Below are 15,889 nucleotides of genomic sequence, written 5' to 3'. Positions count from 1 at the left end.
TGCCGGGCAGGCAGGAGGAGAGGGCAATATGCTTCCTAGAGGCAGCCCTTGATGCAGAGGCTAATCAGGAGCAGAAGCGCTCCTCTGCTCCCCTCGGGTTGAGCCACGAGGGTTGCTAAAATACCCTGGAACACCTGTGCTGGCAGCCGACAAGGTGAGAGCCGGAAAGGCTTAGAAAGAGCTGCAGGAGGCAGGGGGAGATGAGCTGCAGCCATGGCAAGCCTGCAAAGGCAAAAGCCATTTCCATGTGCTCCAGCAAGGAGGAGCCGTTTGAATTTGGAGCCGGGGCCATCTTGAAACCACGTGGTCCAAGATGGCTGCCCCCAGCAGCTCAGAGGAGGCAGGCAGAGCCTCAACTCTCAGCCCTCCAGCCACAACCGGAGGCTTGTGGAGCCCTTGAAAGGTGAGAAACCATCGCAGAGGCATTAGCCAAGGGCGGGGGACGCAGCAAAGGGCCAAAAGGAGGCTTGTTAAGGGAGTTAGAGGCAGGCGGTGGATCCCCCCCCCCCACGCCTACTTCCTAGATGAATCACAGAGGCAGCTGCCACAAGACTGCACGAAGAACCCTCCCCCCCCCCAACCTGAGAACTCCTTCCCTCCCAGGGGAGGATTCCCTTCGGCTTCGGTGCTTCAGAAATCCTGCCTAAAAGCCCGTTCTCTCCCTTTTTAACTGCATAGTAACAGGAAAAGCCCCCCCCCACCCTTAAGGACACTCTCCTTTAAGTAGGAGAAAGAGACTTGGCGAGAATGCCATCAGAAAAAGGCTTCCAGCAAGAGCTGCGTTTTTTTGGGGGGGGGGCTAAGTCTCCTTCACCCTTAAGAAAATTCTCCTTTGAGTAGGAGGAGGAGGGGGGAGGGGCGGGAAGTCCCTGAGTAGGAGGCAAAACAAAAGCTGTTTTTTGTGGCTAAGTTCTGAGGGCGGGGCGATGGCAATTGCCTTGCAAAACCATTTGCAAAACCATTTGGAAAGAAGGGGGGAGGGGCCCCACATGGCCCAAGCCGGCATCCTGGAAAACAAGGGGGGGCAGAAGGAAGAGTATTCAGCCGGCCACAGCCCCCAGGGAGAGACAGAAGAACCTCCAATCAGGTTAGAGATTACCCCCCTCCCCCAAGGCTTTCCAAGGGTGGGGGTGAATAGGCAAAGAGCAAATGCTATACAATACAATACTATGCAATACAATAGCAGAGGGGGAAGGAACCTTGTAGGTCTTCTAGCCCAACCCCTTACCTAAGCAGAAATTCCTACACCATTTCAGACAAGTGGCTATCATTACTATAGTTGATTATGCTGACTCTGTAAACCACTTAGAGAGGGCTGAAAGCCCTATGAAGCAGCATATAAATCTAACTGCTATTGCTATTACCATCCAACAGCTGTTTAAAAACTTCCACTGTTGGGGCATTCACAAAGTCTGGAGGCAGGTTGTTCCACTGATTAATTGTTCTAACTGTCAGGAAATTTCTCCTCAGTTCTAAGTTGCTTCTCTCCTTATTAGATTCCACCCATTACTCCTAGTTCTGCACTCAGATGCCTTGGAGGATAATCAGGTTGCCTCTTCCCTGTGGCAACCCCTGAGATATTGGAACACTGCTATCACGTCTCCACTAGTCTTTTCTTTCAGTAAACTAGACCTACCCAATTCCTGCAACCGTTCTTCATAGGCTTAGCCTCCAGTCCCCTGATCCCCTCTGTTGCTCTTCTCTGCACCCTCCCTAGAGCCCCCACATCCTTTCTACATCATGGTGACCAAATTGAATGCAGAATTCCAATCTGGCCTTTCCAAGGCCTTATAAGGTGGTATGAACACTTCACGGGAGCTTGATTCTATTCCTCTGTTTATGCAGCCAAAAACTGTGTTGGGTTTTCTGGCAGCTATTGCACACCGCTGGCTCATATTAAAGGGTGGTCCACTAGGACTCCAAGATCCCCTTCACAGTTACTACTGTGGAGCAAGGTATTCTGTACCTGTGCACTTCACCTTCGTTGCCTAAAGGTAGAACCTTACCTCTTTGAATCCCATTTCCCTAGGTAGTGCCCAATATTCAAGGGTATCAAGATCCTTCTGTATCTTTAGCCTGTATTCTGAAGTGTTGGCTATTCCTGCCAGCTTGGGGTCACCTGCTAACCTGATGACCCCCCCCCCCCCATCAGCATTTAACAAACAGAGAGCTAACAGTCATTCTGGCTCCTTCTTATGACCGCTTGAGATAACAGCAGTTCTTAAAGAAACAGTACTACTATCATGGCATATATTTTGCTATCCCAAATGTTAGCTTACACACCTAACACCCTCATTCAAATCACTGATGAAGATGTTGAAGAGTACTGGGCTCAACACTGAGCCTTGGGGGACTCACTGCACTCTTCCCTCCATGAAGAGGCAGTCCCATTGAGGAGTACAGGTGTGTGCACCAGTTACCAAGGCACCTGGTGTGACTAGGTCTAATCCTCAGTCTTCTACTTTATCTAGTAGTAGGTTATGGTCTACCTTATCAGGACTTGCTGAAGTCCAAGTTAACTATATCAATGGCATTCCTATGGTCCACTAGGGTTGTCACCGTAATCTAAGAAGGCAATATGGCTAGTCTAGTATGATCTGTTTTTGACAAACCCATGTTGGCTTTGGGCTCTCGAGCCGGGTTTTCTCACTTTCTGAAGGGGGGGAATCACATCAGCAATTCTATAGTGGTTCTCCGGTACTCCAGGAGCTCTGATAGATATAGTTTCAGTTGTTTGGAGATCTCATCCGCCAGCTCCTTCAGATCCCTGGGGTGTAACCCGGTCCTGGGAATTGGACCTTGCCTAAGATAGACAGGTTACCATTTCTTCCCTATCTCATCTTGGGTTCCTAATCTGAATTTGGGGTGCTGTTTTTGATAGGTTGGATAGTTTATCCCTTCTGGTAAAGACAGATGCCAAGCACGAGTTAAATAGTTCGGCTCTACCCCTGCTGCTTGTCACCTTTGGGCCACTTTCTCCCAGCAAGGGACCAATTGTTTCCTTAATCTTTCTTGGTTTTATCAGGCGGGAAGATGCCCCCCTTTTGTATTTTATTTCATTTTATTATCATTCTTGTTGTTGTGGTTCTTGTTGTTATTATTATTAATTTACCTTTGTGGCAGGCCCTTATTGTGAGCCTTAGCTTCCCTCACTTCATTGTTACACACACTCTAGTGGCCGCCCATTAAACTCCATCGGTGTTTACATTCAGAATATCTCTGCGCTAATCCTAGCCAAAGAATCATAGCACCCTTATGGCCGGGGGGAAAAAGGGTCAGATAGGCTGGTCCCCATGCCAGAACCCACCACAAACTCAGAATGGGATGCCCGACTATGAGAGATCGCAGAAGCACCTCAGATAGCCTATGAATTTAGACAACTTTCGCTGAGGGCAGAACATATAGCAGGGGTGGGGTACATCAGAGCCGACTGGCTCAGCCGGACCAAGGGGACAGTTTGGAGCGGAAGCTGCATTCAGCAATCTTCAAGGAAATGGCAGAGTGCTTCGGACACCCGGAGATCGACTTATCCGCCACGCCCCTCAACGCTCAGCTCCTGAGGGTCATCTCCAGGTACCAGACATGGGGGGGGGCAGAAGGGGCGGACGATCTGCGAAGCCCCTGGACCAGGGGTTGTTGGTATGCCTTCCGCCCTTACCCCTGATCCCCAGGGTCATATGGGAAACCCTTCGGGAGGGGGCGGAAGGGGTTCTGTTGGCACCTCACTGGCCCCGGAGACTGTGGTTGCAGAGCTCCAGTCGCTTTCAACGGAGAGGCCATGGAGAATCCCCCAGGAGGGAATATCCCTTAACCAGGGGTCGCTGGAGCACCCAGACCGTCAATGGCTCCAGCTGACCGCTTAGCTCTTGGAACGGAGCATCCTGGGGAAAGACCCTTCCCCCCCCCAGGGTGATGCAGACTATCCAGACTGCCCGCACACCTTCCACAGAGCGTATATATGGCTCCATGTGGCAGGCCTCTGCCTCATGGTGTAATTCCCTGGGGCACAATCCTAGCCAGGCCTCAGTGCCTCAGATTCTGGACCTTTTCCAGGCAGGCCGGGACAGAGGGTTAGCTTCTAACACAATTAGGAGACAGGTCCCAGACTTCTCGCCAGTTCTCCTGCGTGGCAGGAACCAGAGCTTGACTCACCATCCTGTGGTCAGGCAATTCCTCAAGGGGGCTTCCAACCCCAAACCGCACGCAGCGTTCAAGTACCATTCCTGGGACTTACACAGGGTAGGGGATGCTCCAATAGGCGCTCCATCTGAGCCTTTACGAACAGCTTCCCTTAAGTTCCTGATTCTCACAGTGGCCTTTCTGGTGGCCATCCCCCCCCCCCGCCAGGCAGATATACGAACTGCAAGCTCTCCACCGGGGAGGGTCTCTGCTTCCCCCACCAAGACAGAGTGGGGTTACGCCCTTCATCCCAAGGTGGGCTTCTGCTTCCATCAAACCTGGGACTGATTTGCCCAACTTCTGTCCAGACGTGGGGAACGAAGTGGCTCACTCTGGGCATAAGGAGGGCTCTGAGGATTATCTCAGGAGAACCAGGCCAGACAGGAAATCCGAAGCTCTGTTTGTTTCCTTCCAAATAGGGGCCTGGGTAACAGGGTGACTTCCACCACAATAGGTAGGTGGTTGCAAACCTGCGTTGCCACTGCATACCAATCACGGGGCTTACAGACACCAATCATATCACAGCTCACTCCACGCGGAGCGCAGCCACGTCCAGGGCCTGGGCCACGCAGACAGCCCTGGCTGGAATCTGCAGGGCAGCCACGTGGGCTTCCCCCTCTCACTTTGCTAGGAACCATAAACTGGACTCTTTTGCCCCGCAGGGCAAAAGCCTCTTGGACGCAGGGCCTCTTGGACGCAGGGCGTTGCAGGTGGTTCACAGGGCAGAGCCCACGCCTCAACTGGCATGAGCGGGGGACATGGGGCCTCTGGGGTCTCCCTCCCTAGGGACGTGCAGGCTTTGGTACGTCCCATTCTGGATACTCCTCCCCCCTCACTATGGAGAAAGGGCGTTGGTACTTACCTGATACGCCTCTTCTCATAGTGGGGGGAGAAGTATCCAGTCCCTCCCTGACTATGTTTGTACGACTAAGTTTTATGTTCACAGTTTTATGAAGTTATATAAATATTGATGTTGAAGACGATAAAAGCTAAGAACTGAATTAAGAGTCTGGAGTGAATGGTGCAACGAGTCGGATGGCGCTCTTCGTCAAAAGAATGGGTAGTCCTGCTGGCCAGGGGCCGTTGCTCAAAGAGCTTATCTGACTCATCCAATCATGAGAGGACAAAGTCAACCCATTCTGGATACTCCTCCCCCCACTATGAGAAGAGGCGTATCAGGTAAGTACCAACGCCCTTTCTAGTGTGAAATATGAAAAGAATGTGAAAATAGATCTCAGTCAAAAATGTCAACAAATAGTTTTCAGGATCACTGAAATCACACAAACATTTATATCTAAGGTGGGACTACTAATGGAAGAGATTTAATATTAAGCAAATGAGGTTAAAGGAGGATAGAAAAACCAAAGTGAAACTCTTTACAAATGAGATAATAGTATGACAGAAACATTTGCAGAAAAAATATATTTAGGAACTGATTCTATTAGGATTTGGAGTGTTGTAGGCTGTGGTAGACCAGCTGTCAAATAAGAAAGTACCAGGCATAGATGAAGTACTGATTGAACTGTTTAAAACTTGGGGAAAAGGCAGTTAAACAGGTCTATGTCAACAAACATGGAACAAGATTGTGTAGCCTAGAGATTAGAAAGATAGTGTATGTATGTATCTGTATCAAATAAAGGAGATGTGCGAGTAAAACTTAAGTCATTGAGCTAATTCTTTAAAGAAAGCTTTAATTATAGAACTTAAACAGAGAAAAATGAAATGGAACAAAGCCACAAGATTGGATAACTAAGACAGATAATGGAAAGGGCAAGAAAGTACAAAAGTACTTTCATATACTGATTGCAACAATAGTTTCTACAACAAACCAATTAGTGAAAATATATCAAGGTAATGTATGAACCAGAAACCTGAAGATCATTTCAAATGGACAAGAAGCTACTCTAAAAAGTGATTTTGGAGAAACAGATTGGTTCATATAGGAAAGGTAGAGGGGAAAGCTTATGGAGACCCAGTTTAATGTAATAGTTAAGGTGCTAACCCAGATATCAGAATTCTAATCTCGCCTTAGACATGGAAGCAGGCTGAGTGACTTGGGCCAGTTGTTCTATCTCTGCCCAACCCATCTTACATGGTGGTGGTTGTAGGGAAAAAAGGAGGATGAAGTATGTATGTTCACAACCTTGAGTTACTTATAAAATAATACAAGTGGGACAAAATTCAAATAAAGATGCATTTTGCCTGTAGTTTTTTAACCCCCCAAATAAATATTATTCTAAGAATGACAGCCTTGGAAGATGTGTAAACAAAGTAAGAGGTTAAAGCATTAAAAATCTGGGATATGTAAGACAGCATCACTTTTTTAGCTAAAATTAATGAAAATGTATGAATGCGAAAAATGGAGTTAATTAGGAAGACAATGCTTGTGATTTGAGCAAAGAAGCGAAAATGGGCTCAAGGATAACAATAGGTGATGTGTATAGAAATAAAGAAATGAATCCATCCTAATCCATGGAGAAGGTAATGGCAAATAAGTTAATGAAGGATATAGGTGTGGGACAACACCAGAGGTGGGTTGCTGCTGGCTCAGCCCAGATCGGCCGAATCAGTAGTAGTGGCGGCGGGAGGCTCCGCCCACCCTCCTGGACACTTCTGTGCATGCGCAGTAGTGTCGCATGTGCCTGAACCAGTAATACAAAAATTGCAGAGCAATCCACCTCTGAACAACACTGATTAATGGAATGATCTTTCCAGGGTGTGTGCAGTTTGACTTTAAGAAGAAGCAAGAGAAAGGTGATTCATTTGAATTATGTATTTGGAGATGGTTCTCAAGCATGAATCATAAGAACCAATAAGCTTGAATCAAAGACTAACTGCTCCCCTGAAACAATGATGAATGTGTACCAACTTTGCATTTTTGATGTAAGCAGTCAATGAAGTGGGGGGAAGATTGACAAGATTAAAGGAAGAAGGAAAAGAACAAATAAGATGGATGGACAGCATCAAAATAATTATAGGGCTGCCTATGGAAGTGCTATAAATTAATACTAGAGGCACACTGAAATAGTGAGCATTTGTCCACTCATTAGGATTTAAGGCGGACTCAAGTGTATTTAACTAATCTGTCATCTAATGCAGTGGTCCCCAACCTTTTTATCGCCGCGGACCAGTCAGACGAGCCTCCCTCGGCCTTCCGGACCGGCGGGTGGGAAGGCGGCCATCCTGGGCGCGCGTTCCGCAGGGGGGGGGGGCTTCCTTCACGCCAAGGCCGACAGCCCGCGAGGCCGCCCCGCCTCCTCCTCCTCGGCTGCCGGGGGAAGGGAGGGGGAACCGACCCCGCGATCCGCTCGCTCGGGCAGCCCTTTTTCCTCGCTGCAGTTCGGCGGGGGAAAAAGATGGCCCTGTGTCCTACTTCGGGCGGGCGGGCGGCTGGCGCGGCGGAGGCCGGCTGCTTCCGAGGGGGTGGGCCTCCGCGCCGCGCTCCATGAAGGGAAGAGGGGGAGAAGGCGGGCTGCGGCCGAAGGGTCCCCGAGAGCCCCGCCGGCCTGACACAAAAAGCGCTTCGGCGGAGCGGCGGGGGGGAGGGGTGGGAGGCAGGTGACACTCCAGGAGGGGGGGCAGAGCTGCGCCGCGAGTCTTACGTAAAGCCCCCCCTCCCCGCCTCGGTGGAGGAAAACATCTCCCACCTGGGTGGGGCTGCGCGCGAAGCGCCTCTCGGAACAGCGAAGCTCCCCAAGTTCCCCCGAAACGGCCGCGCTGCGCCCCTCCCCCCCGCAACCTTAGTTTCTCCTTGGGAGGAAAATGCAGCGCCGCCGCCCCCTCCTGCCACCCCCCTCGTCATTCCACGGGGCAGGCGGGCCGGGTGAGTCCGCGGACAAAGTTTCGTCTCCCAGGCAGCCTCCGCCAGCAGCATCCCAAGTTGGGGCCGAGGCCGCCGCCGCCGCCCCCTCCCTCCCGGGGCGAGCAGAGCAAGAGGGCGGGGGGGAGATCGGGCCTCCCCTCGCCCCCCCAGCCCCGCACATCTGGGGCGGCGGGGGGGGGCAGAGAAAGGGCGCGTTCATGAGGACTACAAAGTTGCAAATATGGCCCCCGGCGCTGCAGCGATCATGGCCCCCGGCCGCTGCGCGGCCCGGTGCCAGGTACTCCACGGCCCGGCACCGGTCCGCGGACCGGGGGTTGGGGACCACTGATCTAATGATCCAAAGTTTATTTCCTTCCAGAAAGAGCTCATAGTGTCCTTTTGCATTCTTTATTGCCTGTTTACTCCCAGTCCCAGAATTTATTTATAAGTATTCCAAGGCTGCCAGTTTGTTTGTGGGTCAAATACAAAGTTATGGTTGTTACTTTTAAAGTACAGTTTGGGTTGGTATATAGTTCTTAACTGAGAAAGGAACTTTTATGTGGTTTTCCTACAATGAACCATTGACCCAGCTTTTTGAGGAAGGCTCGCCTCTATTGTCATTGGGTCATTAATGACTTGGAGATAAACCTTTTCTGTTGCCATCCCAGGTCTTTGGAATGCAGTTCCTGCTTAGTTGTACAGATTTGTTTTCTTTGTTGGCTTAAACCATATTGAAATACATCTTTGTGAATTGGCTTTTACATTTTGATTATATTTATTTTGATCCGCATAATGTTTGATACCGTGCTCATATTTTATTATAAACCACTAGGAGACGTCAGTAATTAATGATACAACAAACAGGGATGTGCAATGCTTCAGATTCAATTGCAAAGGGCTGTTTCAAATAGATAAAAAACAGCACCTCTCTGTGATTCATTAAAGCAGCCATATCTGTTCCCAGAGCCTGCCGCTATATAGTTCTGAAAAAAATGGATTGAGGCTTGAACAATTTGCATAGAGGATTTGTGCTTGCATTTCTATATATTCCAAAGCCTCTCTTCAAAATCCAATCCAAAGCACTGCACAACCTAATTAAAAGTTTATTTCAGTAATAAATAATATCTATCTGAACATCAATGTTATTTAGAGTATCAAAAAGGGATGGAAGTGAAGCAATTTTGAACCCCTGACTTTACTGCCAGATTCACGCTGTTGCTTTATTTGCAGATCTACTCATCTTCCATTTACCTTGATGTTTTTCAGTTATGGCTATCTTGTGCTTGAATAACTCCTATAATCTTTATCTAAAATCCATAATTTTTGTAGTTTCCCTGCCAAAATGTCTATCAATAAACCAAATAGTCAAAATGTACACAACTGCTTTTGCAAACATATTTGACCTGTTGTATAACATTGATCAAACAAATAGATCAATGTTATACAACAGGTCAAATATGTTCCATAATACAGTTAGTCCTCAACATGCAACCATATTTTGGTATGGATGGTCCATTGCTAAGCAAGGCAGTTGTTAAATGTGTTTCACCCATTTTTTGCCAAGGTTGTTAAGTGAATCACTTCAGTTGTTAAGTGAATTGGGTCAATCCAGCTTCTCTCATTGTCTTTGCTTGTCAGACACTGGCTGAAAAGGTTCAATGGTGTCCACAAGACCCTGGGATGCTGCAACTATTATCAATACATGCTAGTTGCACCCACATTTTGATCATGTGAGCATGGGAATGCTGCAATACTTGTAAATGAGAGGACATTTTGCAAGTTGTTTTTTTTTTTAGAATTCTTATAACTTTGAACAGTTGCTAAACAAATGGTTGTATGTCCAGGACTACCTGTAACTATTTCTAGATTTATGTATACAATATATTTACCTTATTTTTTGGAGTATAAGATGCCATTTTTCCCTCAAAAAAGAGGGTGGAAATCTGGGTGTGTCTTATACACTGAATACAGCATTTTTGACCTCCTGAAACCCCTTTGCAAAAATGGCCGTGCATAGCCTTTAGGAAGCTTCCAGAGTGCTCCTGAGGGCTGGGGAGGGCAAAAATGAGCAAAAACATGGCTGTTTTTTGCTTGTTTTTGCCCTCCCCCCAGCCCCCAGGAGCACTTTATAAGCCTCCTGAAGGCTATGCATGCCCTTTTTTTGACAAAAAACGGACCCGTTTTCATGAAAAATTGGCTGTTTTTTGCTCATTTTTGTGAACCCTGAGGGGCACTCTACAAGCCTCCTAAAGGCTATGCATGCACTTTTTTTTAACAAAAAATGGGCCCATTTTTGAGAAAAATAGACCGTTTTGGGGAGGTCTGCAGAGTGCAAAAACTTTTTTTAAAATTTGTCTCTTCAAAATCTTGGTGCATCTGATACTCCGAAAAATACGGTATATGCTACAGCTTATGACCACAGTTTTATTATTATTATTATTTATTTGTCTTGTATGCTGCCCACTCCCGGAGGACTCCGGGCGGCTCACAAAAGACAAGGGAAAGGGGGGAACGAGACAAAGACAACATATTAAAGACAAAACCAACGTTCATAATTTCCATGGAGGTAGATGCTTCTTTAGCTCCCCCCAGCCTGCTGGAACAGCCAGGACTTGGTGGCTTTGCGGAAGGCCGGGAGGATAGTAAGGGTCCGGATCTCAACAGGGAGCTCGTTCCAGAGGGCCGGAGCTGCAACAGAGAAGGCCCTCCCCCGGGGAGTCGCCAGCCGACATTGGCTGGCAGATGGAATCCGGAGGAGACCCAACCTGTGCGATCTAATTGGTCTGAGAGAGGTAATCGGCAGGAGGCGGTCTCTCAGGTACCCAGGTCCGATGCCATGTAGGGCTTTATAGGTAGCGACCAGCACCTTGAAGCGGATTCAGAGACTAATAGGTAGCCAGTGCAGCTCGCAGAGGATAGGTGTAACGTGGGTGTACCTTGGTGCACCCACAATCGCTCGTGCGGCTGCATTCTGGACTAATTGGAGTCTTCGATCACTCTTCAAGGGCAGCCCCATGTAGAGCGCATTACAATAATCCAGTCTTGAGGTAACAAGGGCGTGAGTGACTGTCTGAAGGGCCTCCCGATCCAGGTAGGGTCGCAATTGGTGCACCAGGCGGACCTGGGCAAAGGTCCCCATGGTTACAGCCAACAGATGGTGTTCTAGAGTCAGCTGTGGGTCCAGGAGGACTCCCAAATTGCGAACCCTCTCTGAGGGGTGTATAATTACGCCCCCCAGCCTGAGAGATGGAACAGTTGGACAATCTTTGGGAGGGAACATCAGAAGCCGCTCAGTCTTGTCTGGATTGAGTGCCAACTTGTTTGCTCCCATCCAGACTCTAACAGCCTCCAGGCACTGGCACATCACTTCTACTGCTTCGCTGAGTTGGCACGGGGCAGACAGATACAGCTGCGTATCGTCTGCATATTGGTGATACTTAATCCCGTGCCGGCGTATGATCTCACCCAGCGGCTTCATGTAGATGTTAAATAGGAGTGGGGACAGGACCGAACCTTGTGGCACCCCATACTTGAGGGGCCTTGGGGTCGATCTCTGTCCTCCGACCAACACCGACTGCGACCTGTCCGAGAGGTAGGAGGAGAACAAAACGGTGCCTCCCACCCCCACCTCTCGCAACCGTCGCAGAAGGATACCATGGTCGATGGTATCGAAGGCCACTGAGAGGTCAAGAAGCACAAGGATAGAGGGGTGACCCCTATCCCAGGCCCACCAGAGATCATCGATCAGCGCGACCAAAGCAGTTTCCGTGCTGTAACCAGGCCTGAAACCCGACTGAAAAGAGTCTAGATAATCGGCTTCATCCAAGGACCGTCAGAGTTGCGAGGCCACCACTTTCTCAACAACCTTCCCTACAAAGGGAAGGTTGGAGACTGGACGATAGTTGCTCAAAATGGCTGGGTCCAGAGACGATTTCTTCAGGAGGGGTCTCACCACCGCATCCTTTAGGAGGGGTGGGAAGATTCCCTCCTGGAGAGAGGTGTTCACAATCGTCTGGATCCAGCTGCGTGTCACCTCCCTGCTGGTCGAGACCAGCCAGGAGGGACATGGGTCCAGTATACAAGTGGAGGCACTCACCGCTCCCATGGCCTTGTCCACTTCATCAGGAGAAGCCCGTTGAAACTCAATCCATAAAGCATGCTCAAGACCCTCCCCCGGTACCTCGGCTGGTATCATGCAATTGGAGTCCAGCTCTGTCCAAATCCGAGCGACTTTATCCGTCAAATACTGAACAAATTCCTCAGCTCTACCCTGTAGAGGGTCACCCGCATCCCTCCCTTTCAAGAGGGAGCGGGTTATTCTAAACAAGGCGGCTGGGTGCGATTCGGCGGATGCAATAAGGGCGGCAAAATGTGAACATTTCGCCGCCCGTATTGCCACGAGATAGGCTCTGATAAAGGCTCTCATCAGTGCTCGGTCTGACTCAGATTTACTGGCCCTCCAGCGGCGCTCTAGGCGTCTCTTTTGGCACTTCATCTCCCGGAGTTCCTCGGTGAACCAAGGAGCCCTCCTGGATCCGCCGCCTCAGAGAGGTCGCAAAGGCGCAATCCGGTTTAGAGCCCCCGCCGCCGCTATATTCCAAGCAGCGACTAAGGACTCCACTGGATTGTGGACGATAGTGTCAGGTATTTCTCCAAGCGCTGTCTGAAACCTCATTGGGTCCATCAGGCGCCTGGGGCGGAACCACCTAATCGGTTCCTCCTCTCTACAGTGGGGGATTGGCTTCCGAAAGTCAAGCCTCAGCAGGAAGTGATCAGACCATGACAAGGGCAAGGTTTTAATGCCCTTCAACTCTAGATCACATCTCCACTGCTCCGACAGAAATACATGGTCAAGTGTGTGACCCGCTGAATGAGTCGAACCTCGAATTACTTGGGTCAAGTCCATGGCTGTCATGGAAGCCATGAACTCCTGCGCCCCATCAGAGCGTTCACCAAGGGTAGGCAGGTTGAAATCCCCCAGAACCATAAGCCTGGGGAACTCCACCGCCAACTCAGCTACTGACTCGAGGAGCGAGGGGAGGGCTGTTGCAACGCTGTTGGGAGGTAGGTACGTTAGCAACAGACCCACTTGACCACCAAGGTCCAGCTTCATCAACAGGGACTCACACCCGACAAACTCCGGAGCAGGGATCCTACGAGGAACTAAAGACGCTCGGACGATGACAGCCACTCCTCCACCCCTTCGCTGGGGTCGCGGCTGATGAAGCACCTGAAAACCTTCTGGGCACATTTCAGTGAGGGGGACTCCTCCCTCTGGGCCCAGCCAGTTCTCAGTAATACATGCCAGGTCTGCCCCCTCGTCTAAAATTAGGTCCCGGACAAGGGGAGCTTTGTGAACCACAGACCTGGCATTTAGCAACAACAGCCTGAGACCAGGGCCCTGACAATTCTCGCCACCTGGCCCTGGAGTGGAACTAACAGGGCCGGAAGGAGGGATCTCTGTGATGTAGCGAACCCTCCTTCCCCGGTAATGGCCAGCCCTGAAGTTCCCGTCATACCTGCCGCTCCCCATAGTGACCGTAATGCTCCGGCCCTCCCCCGCTACTGTAGACTCCACAACCCCTCCCACAGCTCCCGCACCATCCAGCAGGCAATCCTTAACACTCATTCTGGGACGGGAAGTAAGTCTGGGCCCCTACCACTTCTGCAGTGGCACTCAGTGGAGGAGACATCAGGCAATACTCTCAACCCTCTCATACACACACAGCCACTCACCCATGCGGTCCCCACGAAATAAGTTAAACACAGAAAATACAACAGTATGAATTTAAAAAAAGTGGGTGCAAACATCAACCAAGCATACCATTCACACTACATTCCTAAAGTTGAGCTCAAAATTTCCCTTGCTAAGTGAAACAGTTGTTAAGTGAGTTTTGACCCATTTTACAACCTTCCTTGCCATCTAGGGAATCACTGCACTCGTTAAATTAGTAACATGGTTATTAATTGAATCTGGTTTCCCTGTTTTCCCTTTGCTTGTCACAAGTTCACAAAAGGTGATCGCATGACCCCCCAGACATTGCAACCATCCTAAATATGCATTAGTTGCCGAGCATTTACATTTTTATCACATCACAGTGGAAATGCTGCAATGGTTGTATATGTAAAAAATGGTCATGTCATTCTTTTCAGTGCTCTTGTAACTTCAAACGTTCGCTAAATGAAACTGTTGTAAGTTGAGGACTACCTGTATACAGATAGTTCCTGAGTATCAAAAAGCAAGGATCTTTTCTTCCTTTACAGCAGTGGGTAGTGGCTTCTCAAGAAAGAATGTTGTCAGGCTGGCACTGAAGCTGTTACACTGATTGGTTGGCTTAACTTATGTACACAGTGCTTCATAATTATTCTTGAAAAGTGTCATTGTTTTTGTGGCTTATCCTTTGAGGAATGCGCCGAGAGAAGATTTAGTTTTCTTCTCTCAGTGTAAATATATGGATGCAGCTGGAATATGTGAAGGTGGACAGATTACCCATATATCTACTCCTTCTGCTCTGTTGACTCTTTGGGTGGTCTGTCTAAGCATTTTTTCACTTAGATGTCCAGCAGTTAGGTTAATTCGAGATGCTCAGAGGAAAACACCATAATTATGCCAGTGTTTAATTTGGCACAAAGAATGTATAGTTTATTGACCTCATGATGCTTAGCTGTTAGTCTCTCTCTTTTTATTGTACATTTATTATTAAATTGTTATCACTGATTGTGTGCTTCTTTGAGTTACTTTCCTACAAAGCTGAATAATGTTGAATACATTACCTCTTTTGACTTAAGGGCTGATGTAATTTCCAAACTGAAAGAGGTTTTTTTCTTGCAAAAGATGAAGTTTTGCTTCATTCACTACTAAATCAGTGAAACATGCCATCTTGCCACACTGTTTCCCCTTAATTCAGTTATCTATAATGGTTTAGGCTAGCTGCGATGATGGAATTGTAGTCTACAACTGGAAAAGCCTGTGCTGTTTAAATTATTAGCTCTATTAGTTTACTTTCATTTGGGTTACCATAGTTCTATCTCGTGTCTCTTTCACACATTATTTGGCTAAAATTCTTCCTTGGTCAGATACTGTTCTGGAATAACAAATTTAGACTATTTAAGCTTTGGGTTCCCTTAAGTTTAGCATCAAGTATAGCAACAATTCTTCAACTGATGACAATCACTACATACCTTTTCCCATTGTTTAAATTATTTTTTTAATTGAAGTTTTAAAAGTGAAGATAAAAATTATTATGCATTAATATAAAGTAAGGAAGAAGGGCATAGTGGCCTAATGGTAAAAATGCTCATCTCCCACTTGGAAAGTTAAGAGTTCAATCCTAGATAATAGCAGATGCTTCTCTCTTAGGGTACAAAGAAAAAAAATCTGCTGCTAACTTCATGTAGGTGACAAAAAAGGCATCCAGGCAGTAAATACTCAGCTCCACCCAATATATACGTGTGTGTGTGTGTGTGTATGTGTGTGTATGTGTGTGTGTGTGTGTATGTATGTATGTATGTATGTATGTATGTATGTTCTGCCTCCAGAAATTGTGAATGCTCTAACACTGAAAGTTTTTAAGAAAAGATTGGACAACCATTTGTCTGAAATGGTATAGAGTTTCCTGCCTGAGCAGGGGATTGGACTTGAAGATCTCCAAGTTCCCTGCCTCCTCTCCTCTCCTGTCCGTCTGTCCATCCATCCATCCATCCATCCATCCATCCATCCATCCATCTATCGTGAGTATCTGAAACAGAGAAAAAGAAATAAATAAAAGAAAGCTAAAAGCATGAGAAATTTAAAAAAATGAAAAAAAGATACAAACAATAAGTACAACTCTTTTCTTTCTATAATCAATGCTGTGTAATCATCAAAACCATAAATCATAAGTTCATTTGTTTTGGATGAGGGCTGGA

At 48.0% G+C, this 15,889-nt stretch overlaps 1 protein-coding gene across 3 annotated transcripts in view; it reads left to right on the top strand.

Moving 5' to 3' along the window:
• The window catches only part of ST3GAL3 (ST3 beta-galactoside alpha-2,3-sialyltransferase 3), a 249,939-nt gene that overhangs the window by 66,882 nt on the left and 167,168 nt on the right, over positions 1 to 15,889 (top strand). The gene's annotated exons all lie outside the window — the stretch shown is intronic.

This window comes from Thamnophis elegans, chromosome 5 (genome assembly GCF_009769535.1).
Source record: "Thamnophis elegans isolate rThaEle1 chromosome 5, rThaEle1.pri, whole genome shotgun sequence".
Lineage (NCBI taxonomy): Eukaryota > Metazoa > Chordata > Lepidosauria > Squamata > Colubridae > Thamnophis > Thamnophis elegans.
This window is presented reverse-complemented; position numbering and strand designations above follow the sequence as displayed.